Below are 18,186 nucleotides of genomic sequence, written 5' to 3' on the forward strand. Positions count from 1 at the left end.
TATTACTTTCATTTTTGTTGTGCATATCACAGGCATGTGAGGAATGACACAGTAAATATCATGAATACAAAGGACACTTAGGTTATAATTTCAGCACTGGGACACAATAATAATACCAATATACCACCAATAATAAAAGAGTTGACCCATGAACAACATGGGAGTTAGGGGCACTGACCCCCTACAGAGTCGATGATCCACCCATAACTTTTGACTCCCCCCAGAACTGAACTATTAATAGCTTACTGTTGACAGGAAGCCTTACCGACAATATAAACAATTGATTAACACATATTTTTATTATATACTGTACTCTTAGAATTAAGTAAACTAGAGAAAAGAGAACATTATTAAGAAAAGAATAAAGAAGAGAAGATACATTTACAGTCCTGTACAGTAAAACAATCCACATATACCTGAACGTGGGCAGCTCAAACCATTTTTGTTCAAGGGTCAACAACTATATTTCCTTACTTACTTTTTGTCCTTTTTTTGTTATTGTAACACTTACATACAGTGAATGCACATATTTTAAGTGTAGCATTGGATTAGTTTTGACAGTTCTACATACCTGTGTAAACACAACCTAATCAAGAACATAGAATACTTCCATCACCTCAGAAAGTACACCTGTTCACGTTTCAGGTCAGTTCCAATGCAACCCCAACACAACCATGTTTGGATTTTTATTACCATAGATTTATTTTGCCTGGTTTTGTACTTCATATAAATGGAATCATGAAGTTTTTACCTGTTTATTGTTATGACTTCTTTCACTCAATATACTGTGAGATTCATTCAAGTTGTTGTAGGTATCAGTGTTTGGTTTTTAAATCCTACTGGAGTGTTCCATTATATGACTATAATACAATTTGTTTATCTATCCTCTCTTCAATGGACTTTTAGGTTGCCTCCAGTTTTAGACTCTTATGAGTAAAGCTCCTATAAAACATCCATTTACAACTCTTAGGATGAAAATATGCCTCATTTCTCTCGAGTAAATACCTAGCAATGGACTCTCTGAGTCAGAGGGTAGGTGTATATGAAACTTTTTAAGAAATTGCCAGATGATGCTCCAAAATAGGTTATCATTTTATACCTCTACCTGCAAAGTATGAGAGCTTCGGTTGCTCCACATCCTGACCAATACTTGACGTTGTCGGTATTTAAATTTTAGCCATCTGGGTAGGTGTGTAGTAATATCTTACTGTGGTTTTCATTTGCATTCCCCTGCTGCCTAATGATATTGCGCACGTGTTCACGTGGTTAATGGTTACATGTAGAGCTCTGTTGGTGAAATTTCTGTTCAAGTATTCTGCACATTTTTATTAGGCTGTCTTTTTCATTTTGACCTTAGGAGTTCTTTGTATATTCTATTTAAGTCTTCTGTCAGTCTCCGGCTTCTTCCTTCCTTCCTTCCTTCCTTCCTTCCTTCCTTCCTTCCTTCCTTCCTTCCTTCCTTTCCTTCCTCCTTTTTTTCTTTGTCCCCTCCCTTCTTTCTTCTTTCCCTTTCTTCATTCCTCCTCTCCCTCCCTCTTTATTGCTCCCTCCTTCCCTCCATCCTCTCTCTCTCTTTCTTTAATAGATTGAATTTTTAAGAACAGATTTAGGTTCACAGAAAAATTGAGGGGAAGGTATAGAGATTTCCCATATGCTGTGTGCTCCCACACATGCATAGCCTCTTCCATTATCAGCATCCCCCCACTAGAGTGGTATATTTGTAACAATTGATGAAGCTGCACTGACATACCATTATTATCCAAAGTCCAGTTTACATTAGATTCACCCTTCATGTTGTACATTCTGAGTCTGGACAAATGCGTAAGGCCAGGTATCCACCATTTTAGTATCATACAGAGGAGTTTCACTGCCTTAAAAATCCTCTGTGCTCTGCCTATTCATTCCTCCTTCCCTCAAACCCTTGGTAACTACTGACCTTTTTAATATCTCCTTAGTTTTGCTTGTTCTAGAATGTCATCTAGTTGGAATCAAACCATATGTACCCTTTCCAGATTGGCTTCTTTTACTTACTAACATGCATCCAAGGTTCCTCTATATCTTTTTGTGGCATAATAGCTCATTTCTTTTTTAGCGCTGAATAGTATTTCATTGTATGGATGTACCACAGTTTATTTGCCCATTCTTTGCTTTTTTCATCATTTCTTTAAAAAGAAGAATACTTTAATTTTAAAGCAAGACATTTTTTTCATTGTCTTGTTAGTGCTTTCTGTGTCTGGTTTAACAAACATCCACTTACCCCTAGGTCTATAAATGTATTTTGCTATGTGTTCTTCTAGAAAAAGTATAATTTTATCTTTTATGTTTTGATCTATTACCAATAATAAATCACTTTTGTAAAGTGTTCAGTAGAGAATCAAGTTTCAATTTTTCTTTGTATGTTTATCTAATTATTCTAGCACTGTATGTCAGAAATATGTTATTTTCCCGTTCAATTACTTGTGTTTTCCAAAGATTTCTTGTATATGTTTAAATAATTTCTGTACTCCTTTTGGTTTCCATTGATCTATATGTCTGTCCTTACATCAACACCACACTGTCTTGATTACCACAGCTTTACAGTAAATACTGAAATCAGATATTATGAGTTTTCTTTGTTCTTTTTCAACATTGTTTTGTCTGTTACATATATTTTGCATCTCTGTACCAATCATATAATCAGCTTGTTAATTCTACAAAAAAAGTTTCTAAAAATGGATTTTAATTGGGATTGTACTGAATCTCCAGATGAATTGTAGACCATTAATATTAACAATACTGGGTCTTCCAATTCAAATACTTAGGCCTTCTTTGATGTCTGTTACCAATATATTTTTTATTTTTTTGTCACCAATATTTTATAATTTCCAGTATAGAAGTCTCAACTTTCCTCTGTTAAATACAGTCCTAAGTATTTCTGATGCCATTGTCAACGGTAATATTTAAAAATTTTATTTTCCATCTTTTCTGCTAGTATATAAAAATGCAATTGATTTTTATATATTGAACCTTGTATTCTTCAATGTTATTGAATTTACTTACACTTCAGTATTTTTTGTAGATTCCTTGGATATTTATGTGAATAATCATGTCATCTGTGAACAAAGTAATTTTACTTATTATTTTTCTACCAATACCTTTTATTCATATTCTTACTTTACTTCATGGGCTATGTCCTCTCCATCACTGTCAAATAGAAATGGTTAAAGTTTATATTCTTGCTTTGTTCTTGATCTCAGAGGGAAAGCATTCTATACTTCATGGTTATGTGTAATGCTATCTATTACCATTTGACACACTAACACAAAACTTAGTGGCTAAAAAGCACACTGATTTATTACTTCTCACAAATCTGTGGAGCAGATAGGGCCTCACTCTGCTAGTTTCTCCTAGGCTAACCCACGTGGGTTAGTGTGATGTACAGCATAACATACTTGGCTCAACTGGATGCTAGCACAGCCAAGGCCTTTCTCTGTGAAATCTCAGGACTTTTCTCTCCATGTGGTCTCTGATCTCTCAATAGTCTGATGACGCTTCCTTACATGGCTGCAAGAAGATTTCAAGCAAGCAACAATGGAAGCTATAAGGCCTCTAAATCCTAGGCCCAAAAGTCATGGAGGACATTTCTGCCACACCTATTGGTCAACAGAAGCCGCAGTACCAGCCTACATTCAAAGAGAGAGGAAATAGGCCTCACTACTTTTTGGGAGAAGTGATACGTGTTTGATTGTGGGTGGCTGTATTTGTAGAAAATCTACCACATTAGCTGTAGGTTTCTGGTAATTGTCATATGTTATGCAAATTCCCTTGGATTCCTAGTTTGCTGAGAATGTTTTTATCAGGAGAGAGTATTCAGTTTTATCAAAGGATTTTACTACATCTACTTAAATGTCCATATAATTTCTCTCCTTTATTCTGCTAATGTTAATGTTCAGAAAATTATATTGATTTTCAAATGCAAAAGCAACCTTACTTGCTGCCGGTTATTAAGGGCCTACTATGTGCTAAGGACTTTATATGCATTACTGACTTTTATTTTTCCTAAAAAGTAGGCATTATATAAAAAAAAAGTAGGCATTGTTTTCCCATCTTACAGATAAGAAAATTGTGTTTCAGTGTTGAAGTTATTTGCCCAGTTTCCCTCAGCTAGTAAGTGGCAAATTCAGTATTCAAATATAGGCCAGCTGACTCCAACGTCAACATTTTTCTTCTGCATCTTGATAGTGGAGTACTTAAAAAGGAGGTGGAAAATCTCCAGCAGCAAAATTTTCTAGCTTCATCATTTTGATACTTATTTATATGTAGGCCTAACCTTTGAACTTCTTGAAAGTTCCTTATTTTTTATTTATTTATTTTTAAAGATTTTATTTATTTATTCATGAAAGACACACAGAGAGAGAGGGAGAGAGGCAGAGACACAGGCAGAGGGAAAAGCAGGCTCCATGCAGGGAGCCTTATGTGGGACTCTAATCCTGGGACTCCAGGATCATGCCCTGGGCCGAAGGCAGGCGCTAAACTGCTGAGCCACCCAGGGATTCCCGAAAGTTCCTTATTACATATGGACCTGTTGCTGCCTACTTTTGCGCTTGATAGTCTATGATTTTTTTTATCAAATACCGAAACTCAAAATATAGAGAAAAATTAGAAATGACTAAAGCTGAAAGATTTTTAACATCCCTCTCAGATTCAAGTCACATCAACAGTGGCTGAGTAAGTACAGAAATATGTAAACAAAAATTACATTACAGAACTTCTGACCCCAAATCCTATTGCTACTGACTCCCAAATATGATTAGATAGGATAAGAACACCCAACATAATGTATTATATTTCCATCAAACACAACAGATGATCTTAGCTATGACAAAAATGCCAAATTATGGTGAACCCATGACTCGAAAATTGCAGCTCTTCCTACACTAGTACTCTACTTATAAATATATTCATGAAAATTATCCTTTGTCATAGAGCACTAGGGGGAATAAGATTCTGTTTTTAGTCATATTAAGTGATTTTAGTCATATTGAGAAGTTATCTGTAGTTAATCAGAATTTCCCCACTTCGAAAGATACATTTTTGTAAGTCACAATACAGTAATCCTTCCTGGTATAATAGTTATGATGCTTTATCTCTATCATCATGTTACGCTGTGTCTGTAAATAACCCCTTATAAGAATATAAGCCTTTACCAGGAATCATACTTAAAAACAATGCTTGGATAACTAAAACTGAGGTTCATGTCCAGTGGTTTTTCACTGTGCAATAGCTATCTCTTAGCTAAAATACTTCCATATATGGCATTTCTAAAATAATCTGCATTTGTAGCTCCAAAGAAAGAAACTAGGCCAATATTAAGAAGTGGTCTTCGATAACACAGACATCATTGGTGATATCATGTAAGGAAACCTAGATATGTTCTTCTGCCCAAAATTATTTGTGTCCCACACTTCTCACTGCTTCTAATTCACCCATTTTGATTGGCAGTCTCTTTTAAAATGTAAACTATCTAAGGGTAACCACATCAACCCAATGATAAAGCCAAGTAACAGGCTCTACAATATGCATAGTGTTCTGTATTTTGTAGAGAACAATTACACTTTGGGAACTATATACGTTGGGAATTATTTCTACCTCCTTTAGCTTATTTGATCTTCATCAGAGCCATATGAAGATCTGGCTTAGGTGGTTATAATAGTAGTAGTGGTGATAGTAGTAGGAGCAGCAGTACTATTCATGATAGTAATGATAAACCTTTCTGTAACACATATTATGTACTAGACACTGCTTTAAGTACTTTACATATATTAATTCATTTGATCATCACATCAACCTTACATGGTAGCTTCTATTTATATTACCATTTCTAAAGATGATAAAGCCAAGTGATGGAAAAGTTAAGTACCTTGCTCAAGGACAGAGGACTGGTAACCAGTGAGTCAGGATTCATGTCCTGGCAAGTCTGATTCTAAGGGCCTATGCTCTTAACCACTTATCCAAGATCATTTATTTATTTACCCAAAAATTATTTACTGAGTGCATACTATAGATGCTCTTCAACTTTGGAGATATAGTAATAAACAGAGTTGGTCTCTCCTCACAAGGAGTTCTTATTCTAGCAATAAAAAGAAAGGGAAATTTCACTTAGTAATAAGTTATATGAAAACAATTGAAAAGGCTGTGTGAATGACAGTAATGGGGGTGAAGCTGCTTTTGTTTGGGATCTAGGAAGGCCATTCTGAGGAGAAGACACTGGAGCTGAGATAGGAGTAAGAGGAAAGACGTAGCCATGTATAAAGCTTTAGGACAGAGTCTATCAAAAAATAAGAATAGCCATAACTCTAAGGTGGTAATGACTTTGAAAAGAAAGCAAGTGGGATCCCTTGGTAGCTCAGCGGTTTGGTGGCTGCCTTAGGCCCAGGGCATGATCCTGGAGTTCCTGAATCAAGTCCCACATCAGGCTCCTTGCATGGAGCCTGCTTCTCCCTCTGCCTGTGTCTCTGCCTCTCTCTCTCTCTCTCTCTCTCTCTCTCTCTCTCTCTCTCTCTGTGTGTGTGTGTGTGTCTCTCATGAATAAATGAATAAAATCTTTAAAAAAAAGAAAAAGCAAGCAAGGGCAACTAGAATGTAGAGAATGGGGGAATATCAGAACATGAGATGAGCAACATCAGAGGGGCCTTGATTACATAGAAGGATTTGGAAGTTTGCTCTGGCTGAAATGGGAAGTCATGGAAGGCTTTTAGCAGGGGAGTGTCATGGTCTGATTTAAATTTAAAATAGCTATTTCTGGCTGCTTTGTTGAGAAAGAACTTTATAGGTTTAAAAGTGGGAGCAGAAAGGCCAGTTAGAACACTGCAGTAGTTCACAAGAGAAATGATAGAGGCATTGTGTAGACTTGGGGGTAGGGGAGATGATGAGAAGTAAGTGGATTGGGGGCATATTTGGTAATCACAGCCAGTAAGGAGAGAATCTGGATGAAAATTCAAGCCTCTTTGACTAAACTTATGCAAATAGTGTCTACCTTTTAAGAAGGTAGTTTCAGTTGTAGCAGTGAGAAAGTGAAGATTTTATTTGTGGAAGGGGGAAGAGGAGAGAAATGAGAAGGGTGAAGGACGAGGTAGAGAGGGAAGAAGGAAGACTCAGAAAGATATTTGGGGAATATGGAGTGCTGAGGGGTATCCTCCAAGTGGGTTGCCACAGTAAGGGGCTTTAGACAGTAGATGGTCTCTAGATTTGAGGGAACAGATATTTACTCTTCCAGAATAGGAGGCCAATTTAACCTAGAAACTCTGCTCATAAAATAAAGCCAGACAGACATTACATGGCTTCTAGGTTGAGAGATATTATTAGTGTTTACAACTACAAAGATGGCTTTCCCCTTTATCTGCCAACTGACATCCCCCACTCAAAATAACAAGATCATAGAATTCAGTCAAATGAACTTAAATTTTCTTTTGCTTTTTTAATAGAGAGTGATTTAGCAGAGTACTGCTGTTCTCCTTTCAAACGGGGCTGTGTATAAGCAAAGCATATGTCTTCTGTGCATCCCAGCCAGTCTAGTATGCTGTGAAAGCCTGATAAATGTTCAATCACTCTAATGACCTAAGACTTCTTCCTGGATGTCCTTAGGCTTTTATCTCAGGTGTAAAGACTACATTATTCTGGGAAGCAGTAACAGTAATGGTTTGGTCAATTAGTGTATTAGCTGTGACTAGGTCCAAATGATGAAATCGTAGTTTTAAGCATTTTAGATGTAAGGCACAATATATCTAAAAACCTCTTTTGTAGATTAAATCAAGCTATAGCCAATATTTCATCAAACCTCATTTAACAAAGCTTGCCAAGACTTGGAGGATCACTCTCTCTCAACCTTGTTTCTCCTTCGCTTCCCTCTCTTGTCAAATCCTGTTCTAAGGAAATGATTTGAAAGTCACTTGCAGGGGGATCCCTGGGTGGCGCAGCGGTTTGGCGCCTGCCTTTGGCCCAGGGCGCGATCCTGGAGACCCGGGATCGAATCCCACATCGGGCTCCCGGTGCATGGAGCCTGCTTCTCCCTCTGCCTGTGTCTCTGCCTCTCTCTCTCTCTCTGTGACTATCATAAAGAAATAAAAATTAAAAAAAAAGTCACTTGCAAAAGTATACATGTCTAATAAGGCTTCAGGTATTTGCTCCTCCATGAACAGTCTCATTTTATCAGGAAAACAAGAAATTCTGAGCCAAAAGAATAAAATCTCAGTTGTAGAATTTGTCTATCAAGGAAATGGGCACAGCAAATAAATCAAATGGCCACTGATTTCGTCAGGATTCTCCAGAAAAACAGAACCATTAAGGTGTGTGTGTGTGTGCACACACACATATACGCGCGCATGTGCGCACAGATTTATTTTCAAGAATTGGCTTGCAGGGATACCTGGGTGGCTCAGTGGTTAAGCATCTGCCTTTGGGTCAGGTCACAATCCTGGGGTCCTAGAATTGAGTCCCACATTGGGCTCCTTGCAAGGAGCCTGCTTTTCCGTCCGTCTATGTCTCCACATCTCTCTCAGTGTCTCTCAGAAATAAATAAATAAAATCTTAAAAAAAGAAAAGAATTGGCTTGCAAGATTATAGAGCCTAACAAGTCTAAATCTGCAGTGTGGGCCAGCAGTCTGGAGACCCAGGAAAGCCAGTGCTGCAGTTCCAGTTCAGAGGCAGTCTGCTGGAGAATTCCTGTTTGCTCAAGTGGGTTGGTCTTTCTGTAGTATTCAGACCTTCAAATGATTAGATCAGGCCCACCTGCCTTATGGATGGCACTCTGCTTTACCCAAAGTTCATGGATTTAAATGTTAATCTCATCCAAAAACATCCTTTCACTTCACACATAAAACTAATAATCACACTTTTGATAAGAACTGTTAAGAATATGGTTCTACCTTGTTAATTTTCCCCATTCTCACTGGTGTGAGGTGGTATCTCATTGTGGTTTTGATTTGTATTTCCCTGATGTCAAGTGATGCAGAGCATTTTCTCATATGCATGTTGGCCATGTCTATGTCTTCCTCTGTGAGATTTTGTTCATGTCTTTTGCCCATTTCATGATTGGAACTGGAGGGTATTATGCTGAGTGAAGTAAGTCAATCAGAGAAGGACAAACATTTTATGTTCTCATTCATTTGGGGAATATAAATAATAGTGAAAGGGAATATAAGGGAAGGGAGAAGAAATGTGTGGGAAATATCAGAAAGGGAGACAGAACATAAAGACTCCTAACTCTGGGAAACGAACTAGGGGTGGTGGAAGGGGAGGAGGGCGGGGGGTGGGGGTGAATGGGTGACAGGCACTGAGGGGGACACTTGACGGGATGAGCACTGAGTGTTATTCTGTATGTTGGTAAATTGAACACCAATAAAAAATAAATTTATTAAAAAAAGAATATGGCTCTATTTGTTTACTTCTTATATGGTTTGTGTCCCTTATTATATTTGATCCTGTTTTGTTTGCAGTTCTGTTCAAACTAAAGATAATAACATATAAATCATCCACATGTTTGAAATGTTATTTTATCTTCTATTTGTATAGGATATGATAAAAGCAAACCTATAGGGAAATACTGATTGTGTCCAATTTGACAAGTGTATATATTAAGCCCTTATTATATTGGTAGGGATTGCAGGAGAAATAAAAAACAAGACATGGTCTTTGTTGTCACATGACAGATGGTTAATACTCTTATAAAAGAAGTATGAGCACAAAGAAGGGAAATTTAGAGAAAGGAGACATCATATCCCAATGAGAATATGTCCATTCCTTCCTTCTTTCCTTCAACACATATTTATTAAGTTCTACTCTAGGTCAATTACTATTTTAGGCTCTGCAAATACAGTAATAAAAAAAAGAAAAAATCCTTGCCCTCATGGAATTTAATCATTTATTTACTTATTTGTTTGTTTGTTTATTTGTTTATTTAGAGTGAGAGAGCATGAGCAGGGCGGGGGCAGAGGGAGAGGAAGAGAGAATCTCAAGCAGACTCCTCGTTGAGCAGAGAGCCTGATACAGGGCTCGATCTCATGACCCTGAGATAATGACCAAGCCAAAATGAAGTCAGATGCTTAACTGTGCCACTCAGGCACCCCACCCTCATGGAATTCAGTTTCACACCAAATATGAAAACAAGTAAGCAGAGTGCTTTTAGGGCCTGATAGTCTTCAGAGAGTAGTAAGTTAAATTTAAAAATAAGATGGAGTAATGTGAATGAAGATGACTGGTATTTCTATTTAAGTTAGGGTAGCCAGACCTTTCTTTCTACAGAGGGACATTTGGGCTGACACCTGAATGAAGGGAAGGAGTCATCTATGCCTGTGTCTAAGGGAACAGCATTCTAGGCAGAGGGAATAGCAAATGTAAAGCCTCTGAAGAAGACATAAGTTTGGGGTGTTCATGGTAAATCTCTTTGAGAGGTGGTGTGGGTGAAGGAACTTGAAGACAAGGTGAGATTTTTATGAGATTAGGAAAAGATAAAGAAGTGCTGGTTCAGAAATACAAAACTGTCTACAGAGACTGTTGGTTACATATTCACGTGGCTTCATAATATTGAGTCAGAGGAGTTCAAATATATTGCAATATTTTTTGTCTGAAGTCTTCTATTTATTTTCCAGTTTTGCACAAGTAATGAGCAATTACATACATTATGAAATATCTGTCCATCAGCCTTCTCTGTCTGAGACCAGGAAGAAGAGGGGTGAGGTGGTCGGGGGGACTATCCAGAGTACGTACAAAGTACTAGAAAATCCTCTTTCCTCAAAGACCTTTGCTCTGTAACCTCACAATGGGACTAACAGAAAGTAAAAAGCTGTTTTTATAGGCCTCAGTAAAAGGGTAAATCTATCTGCCACTCACATCAAACTGAGAATCATTTTGAGCAGGTAACTGGATACTTTTCATGTGTGCCAATACAATCTCAGGTGATCAGAAGGAGACTTAAAAGTTGTCTCATCTAAGCACATCCTAGTGCTTTTGTCTCCACCAAGTGATTGCCCACCTTATGATGGAGCATAATGAATGATCTTTCTGAGGTATTCCATTCCATTGTTGGTCAGCTTAATGAAATCATTATCCTTGCAACACCTATCCATTGGTCTGAGACCTATACCTGTATCCGTCTGAGTTTTTAATTACAGATAACAGAATCCATTATAGCTAACTGAAGCAGAAAGGGAATTTTTATAGGTTACTTAGGTAACTTACAGAATGTCTGGGAGTGTGTGGGACCTAACCTCAGATATTATCCAGCCACTTACAGCACGGCCAAGTGGACCACCCGGCCATACCATGAGCACTGGCTAATACCACTAACATCACTGTCACTCAGCACCTATGATTTTGGACGAAAGGCTGTAGGACCTTTTGCCATAGTTTCCTAGAAGATTCTCTATTCACAGCCACCAAATTTAGTGAACAAGTGCATCTGATTGGTGAAGCCTAGATCACATGCAGATGCTGAGATGCAAGAGAATCTGGGAAATGCAGTTTTGTGATTGCAGGACTCTTATGGCAGAGAAAAGTATGGTAGAAGAGGACTACAAGGGGGTATTGAGTGAGCCAATTTGTAATATTTTTCAGATTTCCTCTATGAGCTTTCTTGAGATTAAACATCTCTAGATCCTTGAAATGTTGGAGGATGCTGAGCTTTTGAGTCTGTTCCTGGTACTTCTCTGAGCACATCCTGGTATAAATCCTCCAAAATGTCAAACCAAAAATTGGGTACATTTTTCAGTTGTCTTTTAACTTGTGCAAAATAGAGCAGGCGTATTACCAATTCTAGAAACTAAATATCTTATAGATATAGCCACATAACACTGTTGATTCATGGAAACTTCTGAGTAAGAAAGGAAATCTCTTTTACATGTCCCTCACTTTTATAAGGCAAGTCACCCCAAAACTGTATTACTGTACTTACAAAGCGTGTTTTATACACAAAAACAAAACATCAAAATGTGTCACCCTTAAGTATCACCTTTTTAAAATCAGAATCCAAAATCTGTTATATCAACAGGCTCAAGAAATGGACAAAATCTATTTTCCAATCTAAGTCATTATCCCTTCTGGCTTTGTATCTACCAATGGTTGAATAGGCATGTCAACTATATTCTCACTGAATTCATTAATATAAATGATTAATATGACAAGGCATAAGATAGACAGTCATTAGAGATGGGTTAACATTGATGTGTTAATTAGAACAAAGATAATTTAACCCGATATATATCAACACAATCGTCTGGTCCCAGTTTATCCATCTTATGCATAGGATACTAGATCAGGCTTTGTAAAATGCCACATAGAAATGCAGTCACACTGTTTTCACAGAATTCCCCTTATCCAACAGTCTGACAAAATTCAACATAGTCCATCTCATCACCTTACCGTAAGGCTCTGTCTTTTGATTTTCCTATTCCCAACAGAGAGGCCCTCTCTCCTTCAGGCAACCCAGGATTGAAAGCTAAACCATCTCTGATACTTTCAATAATGTTTACCTCATTATTAATTAATCCCTAAGCCAGTTATGTGTTTTTCATTATAATTCTCTGGAACTCATGTCTCTATCTTGCACCTTTACCACCTTGGATTAGGCCCTTATCACTTCAGACATGGACCACTGCAAAAGCTGTACTGATTTCCCTCATTCTTTTATGTAGTGACACTATGAAGAATGGCTTTCTTTTGCTCTTGTCACTCCTATCTAAAATGCACTCACCCATTTCCTCTGTACACATTTAACAGACATTTGGGGGGAGGACTATTTCTTGTTTCTTCCAAACCCTTTGTAAGCAACTTGAAGGCAAAGATTATAGTATCAACCCCCATCATTGTTCACACAAATATCACAAATCTGTTTAATAGCTATACAGTACACAAACACAGCATACAGCTGTTAACTAGAAATCAAATACTTATTGAATCAACTCATTTATTAAAGGTAGGTATGAGGTATTTTTGTAGTATCAAATATTTTTCTAGTTATGTGAAAATAAGTATATACAACTTTTTAGAACCATATTGAATTCATCTGAGTGGTCTTGTGGTAAAGTATTAGGAATTTGTCAATTGAAAATCTTCCAAATGTATAGGATGCTAGTCCAAGCAAAAATCTATTGGCGGACAAAACACCCTGAGTCCAATGCTTCACTTGTAGTGTTAGGCTGAATCGTATTTGGCAGCAAAATCCATCCAGAGACCTCGAGAGACTCATTAAAACCAGATAACGCTGAAGCATAGCAAAATGGTTTCCATTTGGACCATGGTGCCAGCTTAATAGATGTATGAAAAATAAAATGATTAAGTCTTTTCTTGTAAGGACATTCATCTGACTATGCAGTTCCTAAAAACAGTCAATATGAGTACACTTATTAGGTCAATGTAGTTGACCCAACCTCTTTGAACCATATGACCTAAATACAAGTAACAGGAGAGACGGCCTGATACTGCACCATGTATGTGCTAGAATAGTAAAAATAAATTATATCACTTTAGAGTTGAGGTATAAGTACATAAATATGCCTAATTTGTATGACATAAAAAATAAGAATAATCACTCTATGGGAGAACCATTCCATGAGGCACATAGTTCAGTAGTTCCGAATCCTGTATATGATATATGTTTATCTTGTCTCAAAGCAATTAAAAATGTTTTTTTAGGTACTAGAGTGATTCCTTATCATTGTAAAGAATCTGGAAAACACATAAACACAAAGGAAAATGAAATTTTCCTACTGGAAGCCTACTATTCAGATATTATTCCTATTACCATTTGGTTAAACTATGTAATTTTAATATATTTTATACAAATAGGGCTATTATTGTGCATACTGTCACAGGAAATATTTCCTTTTTAAAAAAGATTTTATTTATTGATTTATTGAGAGAGAGAGAGAGAGAGAGAGAGAGAGAGAGAGAGAGAGTGAGCTAGGGGAAGGGCAGACGGAGAGAGAGAGAGAATCCCAAGCAGACTCTGCGCTGAGTGAGAAGACTGATGCAGGGCTTGGTCCCATGACCCGAGATCACGACCAGAGCCAAACCCAAGAGTTGGACACCCAGCCAACTGAGCCACCCAGGTGCCCAGAAATATTTTCTATAATAAAAAATTTTGTTCTTCATTTTCTCATGTCACTGACACTAACACTCATACATCTATTCTTATCAATTTTAATCTTTTTGGTGATTTTCATTAGTGCTCTAACAGGTAAAGTCAGGAGCATATGCATTGTCAAGATAACTGTGTTAGTTTAGCAATGGTGACAACTATTGTGAAGCTCCTTTCTAAAAGACCTCAGAAGAAAAAAAAAGGACCTCAGAAGATATGGTAATCTCCAATAAAATATGTAGCTGTCAGCAAGTGCCAAGTAAACCCCTTGCAGGGAAGACTGAGTGTCTTACTTCTTAGAGCCCCTATGGTGAGGAATACTGGAAATTGGGATAACTGCTGGTCTAGGCATCAGGAGATCTGAGCTCTGATTTTGACTCTGCCTCTAAATCACTGCTAATGTCATTATCTTATCTGGATATGGATTTAGGAAGGTGTTAGGAGGAGAATATTTGAAACGATAAGAAAACTAATCACAAAACCTATTCTGATCTAGACAGAAGGTACAGGTGATCAGTGCATTACATATTGAATGTTGAATGAACAGCATGTCCAGTTCAAAAAGGTTATGATATTAAGAAGTTATAGCTATAGCATTAAATTATCTGGAGAGGAGGGAGAGAGTAAAGGAAAAAAATGTACAGTCCTTCTAAAAATGCTTTTCAATAAAAAATACAAATACAAGTCTCCTTTCCAACTACAGATATTTGTAAATCATTATCAGACAATGTTAGGTCATAGATTTGCTGAGGTTGGAGTCTTGACTCCCTATGCACCTCTTCCTATCACAACATTCCTTTTTTTTAAAAAAAAAATCATCTGAATCCCACAGCAATGTATCAGTATAGGCCCATGGTAAACATCGAGAGATGTCTCAAGCTGGGTAGTTCTTTATATTAAGGTTTTGAATTGTAATATCATGTGTCCTATACATATTCTTATAAAGTAGTTACGGTTAATGTTTCCTGAACTACATCTGCTCTTAATTCCTTTTAAAATGGACTGAGAGAACAACTACATACATAAGGTTTACTAATGAGGCATCCTATTTTTGGTTTTGGGGGTCTCCATATTACTGATTCAAGGCTGGAGAATGACATGATGTGGCTCTTCAAGACCTCACAGCTGACAGAGTATATTATGAATGATACAAAGGAGCAGAGCTCTGACAACGTCTCACAGTGGTAAAGCACTGGGGCCAGAGACAAGCAAAAACCTAAGAAATTCAAATCCCTGTCACACAAATCTCTGAGTCTTCAACACTAATCACAGCCACATTTCCAAAATAAGAGAGAAGCCCCCACTCTCCTGGACACCTGCCCTTCCCCTGCACTGCTCCTGTGTTTGCCTTCTTTAGACCTGGTTTCTCCACCCTTCATTCAAATTTCTCCCTGGTTTACTTTGACCTATCAAAGCGCAGAGCCAGCAAGAAGTCTTTGAGGGGTGGAGGGAGATCTGAGAATTCTGGGGGCATCAGAGATGTTGCCTGTGAAGGACACTGCCCTGCTATTCCCTGTCACTGGCCACAGGAAGCCAGGAAAACAGGACTGAGTGTCAGATGAAGGGAGGAGTGAAGGACAGGAAGCATCAAGTATCTTTTATTCTTCTTCTTCTCAGGCATCTGCAGGGGCCTCTCTCTGAGCAATGCGGGGAACTATGAGGGACATGACAAAGCATTGTCACATGTGATCTCAAGTGGGGCAGCAGGAGGACAGACTGGATGACACATCAACCTTTCTCACTGACACCTGGATAAACATGCCACTAGTCTCCAGCAGCACAGCCATAAACACCAGCTGAGGACATCATAGGAAAACACAGGGGACTGACGACTTTGCCTGGGCTCAGTGGCCGGTTCACAGCATCTCAAGGGGATAAGGGAGTCATAAGGGAGAAGGACATTTAGAGAACCATCCCAAATCTCCAATTTTTGTTAAGTGTTCTGTTCACACCCATGCAAGTTTCTCCAAGAGAGCTCTTGGCAGAGCCTTGAGACAAATGAAAATTCATGTTTCTGCCTAATAGGAAACAAAGGGTTAGCCAGATGGCTGCTAAAGCATGTCTCCAATCTTTCTGGTTCTACAACCCCAACAGTAAAATGATAACCCCTACTAAAGCTAACATTCAGCCAAGACATTCTTATATAGTCCCATCTACTGTTTGTATCTGTTCTAATTACCCAGCGTCCAATTAGGTTATAGTACTCATTAAGGCAATTTTTGAAAAGATAAGGTTTCCTCTCAGGATTTTGCCTGAGATACACTGCTCATGGATAGGAAGCCCTCTTCCAGAGAGTCACTGGAGAGAGGTCTGGGGTGTTCACATTAAGCACACTTCTTTATTTCACATTTGAAAGGCCTTTGCCACCAGCTATTTAAGGGTTGACAAAGTTAGTAAGCCAGGGGAGACTTAAGGAAGGGGTCCATATAGGTAAAATACGAGATGGTATAGGAGTCCCAGCAGGAGCCTATTAAGCCTCTCCTCACCACATCTGTCTTCTTCTATTGCTGGTTGAAGGGCGTTCTCATGGGTGCTCATCTCCACCAAAGCCAGGAGACCCCAGGAGTTCTAGCTACTACTTCAAAAGCCATGCAGTTAAAATTCTAGAAAACTTAAAGTAACAGCAGGGACATGCTGGGTGGGTTCCCCCAAACAGCACCTATGGTAGATGGAGCGGCTAAAACAACAGTAGTACTACAAAATAGTTAGCAGGGTAAGACCCCCCACCCTCCATGGTTCTTTGAGATTTAGAAGTATTCAGCGTCTCTGATCCCATGGCTATAGCTGGTTTCCTGCCACCTTTTCAATCCAGCTTGTGGTTATGGGATGAGGAGAAAAGCACAAAGGACAATGCCCATACCAGCCATTTGCCTATGCAATCTGAGGGCTAAGTGTGAGAGAGGCTGGGAGTGTGAGACAAGTAGCATGAAATGCAAACATTCTGATTCTAAAATAGATTAAGTTCATTCCTATAAGCCAGTATAGGAGGTTCTCAGAAGCTCATGATTCCTGAATGTCCTTTCATGGTGTAGGTATGGTCTTTTTTTAAATTTTTATTTATTTATGATAGTCAGAGAGAGAGAGAGAGACAGAGGCAGAGACACAGGCAGAGGGAGAAGCAGGCTCCATGCACCGGGAGCCTGACGTGGGATTCGATCCCAGGTCTCCAGGATCGCGCCCTGGGCCAAAGGCAGGCGCTAAACCACTGCGCCACCCAGGGATCCCGGTATGGTCTTACCAAGAGGCAGAGAAGTGGGCCGTAATGCCCAAATATATTTTTTAGTGTGATATAATTCTGTCAGAGACATTGTCCAGCCATAAAGATGTGGCTCAAAATATAAAGGAAACTGAGAGAGATGGGTGACTTACAAAGTGGGCAGTATCCATAGTATGATGAAAATTGCACAGATTTTGAAACCCAGGGTTGAGATCCCAGATCTGCCACTGAATATATATTCTGTGACTTCAATCAACATGGTCTCAGTCCTCTCATTTGTTAGATGGGACTTTATCTAGCATTTATGAAGGTTTAATTAGGATGAACTAAAATACTGTGTATAAGCCCTTAGCATAAAGGTCTGGCACATAATGGGTGCTCAAATGAATGAAAGCCATATAAACACTTCTTTAAAACATCCCCTATTCATGTCTTTTGCCCATTTCATGATTGGATTGTTTGTTTCCTTGCTGTGTAGTGGAGTACGTTCTTTATAGATCTTGGATACTAGCCCTTTATCTGATATGTCATTTGCAAATATCTTCTCCCATTCTGTAGGTTGTCTTTTAGTTTTGTTGACTGTTTCTTTTGCTGTGCAGAAGCTTCTTATCTTGATGAAGTCCCAATAATTCATTTTTGCTTTTGTTTCCCTTGCCTTCATAGATGTATCTTGCAAGGATTTGCTGTGGCCAAGTTCAAAAAGGGTGTTGCCTATGTTCTCCTCTAGGATTTTGATGGATTCTTGTCTCACATTTAGATCTTTCATCCATTTTGAGTTTATCTTTGTGTATGGTGTAAGAGAATGGTCTAGTTTCATTCTTCTGCATGTGGATGACCAATATTCCCAGCACCATTTATT

Source organism: Nyctereutes procyonoides, unplaced genomic scaffold (genome assembly GCF_905146905.1).
Source record: "Nyctereutes procyonoides isolate TBG_1078 unplaced genomic scaffold, NYPRO_anot_genome, whole genome shotgun sequence".
NCBI classification, from domain to species: Eukaryota; Metazoa; Chordata; class Mammalia; order Carnivora; family Canidae; genus Nyctereutes; species Nyctereutes procyonoides.